Source organism: Atractosteus spatula, chromosome 7, assembly GCF_055471065.1.
Source record: "Atractosteus spatula isolate fAtrSpa1 chromosome 7, fAtrSpa1.hap1, whole genome shotgun sequence".
NCBI classification, from domain to species: Eukaryota; Metazoa; Chordata; class Actinopteri; order Semionotiformes; family Lepisosteidae; genus Atractosteus; species Atractosteus spatula.
In genome coordinates, this window is record NC_142712.1 from 673,327 (window position 1) to 679,326 (window position 6,000).

General features: G+C 38.7%; 1 protein-coding gene across 2 annotated transcripts in view; it reads right to left on the bottom strand.

Moving 5' to 3' along the window:
• nrip1a (nuclear receptor interacting protein 1a) overlaps positions 1-1,307 on the bottom strand; it is a 40,918-nt gene extending 39,611 nt beyond the window's left edge. For both annotated transcript variants that reach the window (XR_016091353.1, XM_088922146.1), the window contains exon 1: positions 1,084-1,307. The gene's annotated coding sequence lies outside the window, so the exon portion shown is untranslated. The remainder of the gene's footprint in view (positions 1-1,083) is intronic.
• Between the last annotated feature and the right edge of the window lie 4,693 nt (positions 1,308-6,000).

Consider the following 6,000-nt stretch of genomic DNA (forward strand, 5'->3'; position numbering starts at 1 on the left):
AACACGTAAAATAATTAAGCAAAGAACGCCTCATTTTGAGTATATTTTAATTACAATTAAGAAAACTATTAAGCTGTTTTCTCTAGTTTGCGGTTGTGCACGTGGGCTGCTGTCCGTTTCAGTTTATGACACTAAGTTAAATGTCTGATAATAATTAGTAACCCTGTAGATTTTCCAATGGGTTACTACAGACTTCCTAAAATTTCAACAGCACCTACAGAGCCAACCTAAAACGGTACTTTTACAGGCAGAGACAGAACCGCTGTTCGCAAAGTAGTACATGTTTAACATTACTATCTGAATTCCAATCTTATCGACTAAATTTTGTTCTTCTGCTGCAAAACATAACGTTATGTCTGATGGCCACGTGTGCCAGTGTATAATTACAGAAGGAACTTCTCTATTCTGGATCGAAACCATATGATCCACCTCTTACAGCACCAAGTTAACTATTGAATTGCAGTTCTGCTATGCGTGCGCTACCATAGTCTCCCATTTCACGAAGCTACGACAAACAGCTTGCTAAAAAGTGTCTTTAAAGGCCACGTTGAACCCGTGTTATTAGACGCCTCGTCGATGTTCCATTGTGAAGCTGTTAAGTATTTCAACATTAAAGCATAAAACATGCAAAAAAATAAAGACATCAAAAAGAAAAGGGCAGAAAATGCGAGACTTATTTTATTCTGTTGAACCTGAGCCTTCAGTAAACTAACTCCACCCGCATACCGAGCCACAACGATGAACACGACTCCCCAATTCAACCCGCGACCACAGCGGAGATGCGACGGACCTTCAGAGGCACTAATGTTGCATTCAGCTGATAAAATAAAACAAAATGGAAACTACGTTTCTACACCAGTGACGTGAGGCACCGCTCACCGATCACTAAAGCTCCATTTTAGGCAGCACTTTAATGTCGATATACGTACCCAACTGTGTTAGAACCCAGCTTTTCGAAAACAGAAATATTCCAATGTTTACACAAATGCGTGCTAATGTAGATAAATTCATACTGTCACAGATCAGCAGCACGGCCCTATCTCCGGTGCTAGCGCCTTGCAGTTCCGCCAGATATACACGTACCTGCCTGGTTATGGACAGGACTCCAGCAAAGACATGAGTCGCGTCTCTGGAAACGTGGGAAATCCTTTTGCAACCTGCTTTATTTCGGCTCACTTGATATCCGTGACTATATACAAGGAACAAAAAAAATTTAAAAAAGCAAAGGATACAGGCCACATATAATCATTCGTTTTCTACGAAAATCTATATAATAACAATTCTCTGAGAAAAAAAACGCCTCTAGGTCAATTTGTAGCAATCGAGCTCCGCACTCCGCAGTCGAGTCTGGCTGAAGTGTTTATACTAGGAATCCCCCAGCAGTCTGCAACACAGGCTCTCTCCTCCCCCAGCGCAGACAGGCGCTTAAAGGCGCAGCCGCGCCACTGCTCCTCAGCCACTGAACTTCACAGCTTCTGTTGCTTCGGATTGATCGCAATTTCCCAAGAAAGGACACAGGGAGAAGCTAACAACAGATTTCTGTAGAGAAATTATCAGTTCGAAGCAAATAACTTTCCACTAGGATCGTCGAGTATTTGTTTAGTGTAGGGTACGTGGCAAAGTATCAGTGGTTGCAATTCTTTGTGCCTTTTAGTACTCAAAAAATGACGTTACCATGACATGAACCATTTAAGAAAAGTACATACATTAAAATATCATATAGTTTCGTTTAACAATACAGATGTCTGTTTGCGGATAATAAAATAAATGTGGTTTTGTTGTTGTGTTAAATCAGACGTTTGTTTTACTACTCCCCCAATACAGGCTGACTTGAATAGAAATGAAAAAAGCCCTCACTGATCTGGAAGGTAGATGATGAAGAAAACTGGCAGCCCGGACTGAGAACAGCACTGCTGATGGTATAACACCTCGTAAAGAGCTGGTTTAGGCCAAGGCTCCTCCAGTCCCTTAAGTGACTCATGCTGGGAGCTTGTTGGCTTTTCCTAGTTGTCTGGTGAATGAGAAGCGTTGAATCCCCATGTACCCAACCCGTCCCCAGATACCTGCACTTTTATCCCAGGGCAACACATTTCCTGCTCCCCGCTGAGACCCCCAGAGCTCCCACCCCTGCGGCGCTCTCATTTCGCCAACTGAGCAACTTTTGAGTTTCTGAGTACAGGGCCTGATCTCACGACCCTGTTCCGAAACCCGCGGTTTAACCCCCCGAAATGTATGAACAAACGTGTCGTAGCAATAGCAACTTAATGGTAAAGCACTGCGACCCACATGGCAAGAATTAGAACTCAAGCTATGACTCCTATAAAAGTAAGGTACGTTGAAATCATGGCAAAAATGTGTTTTTTTATTGAGATGAATGGTAAATCCTTCAGAGCTGATCCTTATCATGTAATAAAAGCGTTAAACGCCTTTGTTGTAATCAGCTAATTATACAGAAGCTAGTTATACTTAATCAAAGTTAGTTTCTAAAATTGTTACTTATCCAGAAGGAGTTACCCCAAATCACAGATTTATTAGAAACGATTTTTTTTCATTTTTATCTCTGTGTTAACTCATCCAAACGTTCGTGACTGTCACGATCAAGGATTTTTTGTCTCTTGGTGAGCTGAAATCAGCATTTTCTGTCTAAGGAGGGGAGTGATGTTTTCAATGTATAGTGTATATACACTATACAGTTACATTGTATTGCAATATAATGTACACGTAAAAATACAAAATGCAAATAATTGTATGTGCTTGGAGAATATGACCTTAACAGTGAGGTCAAAGGCCACCCAAACAGCATTCTGTGTTAATCCTGAGGTGCGAGGGATGTTTGTGTAGTTCTTTGGTAAAAATGACACATTGGTGACAAAACATTTTATTTTTTGCAGAACAAAATGTTCCAATGTTGATCTCATAGAATTAAAACAATGAATATAAAATTAATTAAATGTAAAGTATGTAGGATACAATATATTGATAACATGATTCAGATTTTATTTTAAAAGTATGTATGAACCTCATTTTTAAAAGAAGGATTCAAATTAAAACAAGCTCAATTTTCTTGTTAAAATTCAAAACCAAATTCTTAATGACTTTCCCGTGTCTGTTAAATGCATATCATCAGTAGTTTAACCTATATCTGGCCATAGAAACTTGTACACTCCTGACCTTTCTTTCTTGAACTTTGACCTGAAATACCCTGTGAGGTGACACCAGATCTGCACCAAGACTTCATTACCCTTCCCCCTGCCTTCCTGCTAGGGATTCACAGGGAGCTGGTTGGAAATTAAGCCTTTGGCCTTGTGGCAGTTCCAGGCAGACAGACCGCTGGACACTGTGAGTCTGCATCATCCAGGGGAATTATGTAAAATAAGTGAATGTACTCGACCCAGTGAGCTTGACTGAAAACATCGTATGTTCTACAAGAGTAATTTGTAGTAGCTAATATGGAGAATTTTATAAAATGATAATAGTGTTTCATAATATTGTGTAAATGGGATCAATATAAATCTTCTATGGAGCAACTGATTGAGCATGGTTTTCAACATTTGGTGTGTAAAAAAAAAACAAGTAATTTTCCGCACTGCAAGGAAATCCAACAGGGTTAATTAAGCACCTCTTTCTCGAGGACGATCATTTTTAATTTTCTTAAATATGATACATGGCAAATTCTAACAAATATTAATAATATGGTAATCATAAAGTACACAATATTTTAAATAATTTGAGCACGCAAGTTTTAAAATAAATAAAGCAATCGACTTGTGCTACAAAAAGATTGTTAACTTGTTTTTCTCAAAGCTGTTGCTCCACAGTCCTGGGTGGATATGAGTGCCCTCTGTATAGAGTTTGCAGGTTCTTCCCAGAGCCCCTTTCTTATCTCCTGGTGTTTACATTTCAGGACTTAGTGAGAAGAGATTAAGGCCACTAAATTGTGTGTGTGTGCATGTGTGCATGAGTTGAGTTTGTGTGCATGTGTGCTTGTGTGTGAGTTGAGTTTGTGTGCATGTGTGCTTGTGTGTGAGTTGAGTTTGTGTGCATGTGCATGTGTGCGTGAGTTGAGTTTGTGTGCATGTGCATGTGTACATGAGTTGAGTTTGTGTGTGTGCATGTGTACATGAGTTGAGTTTGTGTGCATGTGCATGTGTGCGTGAGTTGAGTTTGTGTGCGTGTGCATGTGTGCATGAGTTGAGTTTGTGTTCATGTGTGCATGAGTTGAGTTTGTGTGTGTGCATGTGTACATGAGTTGAGTTTGTGTGTGTGCATGTGTACATGAGTTGAGTTTGTGTACATGTGCACGTGAGTTGAGTTTGTGTGTGCGTGTGTGCATGAGTTTATGTGCATGCTCAGTGATGGACTGGTGTCACACTCCCACTTCACACCCGTGCTTCTTAGATTTGCTTTACCAGGAAGAAATGACTTTCTGATAACAGATGGGTGGGTAAAGGAAATTATTAAATATTCCCAATTCTTAAAAATCACACATAGGAAAAAAAAGGAAGCAGAAGAACTTTTTTTCATAATTTGCCAAAAAAAGAAATTAAATAAAACCTGGTGAGATTTTAGTAGGCCATTAAGTTAACACCCTATTAAAACCACTTTAAGAGTTCTTGTAAAGGGCTCCTGAAGCTTTATGAGCCACAGCCTTTAAATCCCACACTGCTGTCCTAATCACTGTGTGCACTGTCCAGGTCAGGCTGGGAGCTGTGGAGAGAGAGCTGTCCATAGAGTAACTGTCAGGCTAATCTGAGACCTGAGGGGTGAGAGCACTGTCCATGGAAAAATATAGCCCTTCTCTTCAGCACTCTTTCCTGAACTATTTATTCTGCACATAGTGAACTCGGGCGTATTTGTCCTAATGAATAATTTAGTTTCCTTTACTACAATGCATTAAGAATTGAAGAGGAACTTTTCTTGATATATACACAGAGTTTGTGAATTATTCATCACTTTCTGTATAGTGTATTTTTGGAGAAACCGTGGATATTGTTTTATTGTCTTATACTGTAGCTATCCCTTTGTCCCCATTTTAAAAGTTTGTATTAAATTATATTTTGCAGTGCATTTCAGAGTGAAAATCTCAGAAATATACATCCACACAATGGATAACCCTAACACTGTTTATCTTCATCCAATTTAGGGGATAGAACATCCTACATCCCTGGGAAAACACATTCATTGGAAGTGCACCATTTCAAACAGCTGATAAGCATGTGACAACACAGGTTCTGAGTTAGAATCTCATTATTGTCATTTGTAAGAGTGCTGTGTTTGAGCTCTGCCGCATATTGTTAACAAGAAATTAATGTTTTTTTACCCTCAGATAATACAAGCATGAGAATATCAGCATCACCCACAACACAAATGGTGGGATTGATCCTTCTAGGCATATTTAGACACGTGCAGACATGAGGATACCCAACTGACTATTAGCTGAGATGTAAACAAAAGAACCAAAATGCATTTTGATTTTCCCTCCATAGGAGTATTTTTACCACTAGCGCAGTGTGCTTCTTTAGAGAAGAGAACATAGTTGTATACTTGAACATCATGTAGTTTTTGGAATCCAATTTAATTATGCTAAGTGGCAGATTAATTCTCTTTGATTAAACTACACAGAATTTGCCAAATTTCAATTACATAAAAAACTGAATTACTGTACCCTAGAGGAGTGTGCTGTGTTCCAACAGTCATCAAAATCTTGAATCTTGGTTGGAAGAAAGTCTTCTTTCTGATGTTACACAAGTAGTACAATTCATTAAGCATTTAATTCCAAAATTAAATACATTTTTCTTTCAAAAGCAGAGAAAATGTCCAATATCCAAATTTTTAATGGCACGTTTGAAACTTTAGACTGAATGACATAGCTGTCTTTTTTTCTTTATGATATTTTAAAATGTGTATCCTTTACTGGAATAGTATCAAATTTTTGACTGATTAATTGTCTCCTTAACACAGTGTGAAGGCAGTGACTATAAAACAGCCTTCTTGCAGTGC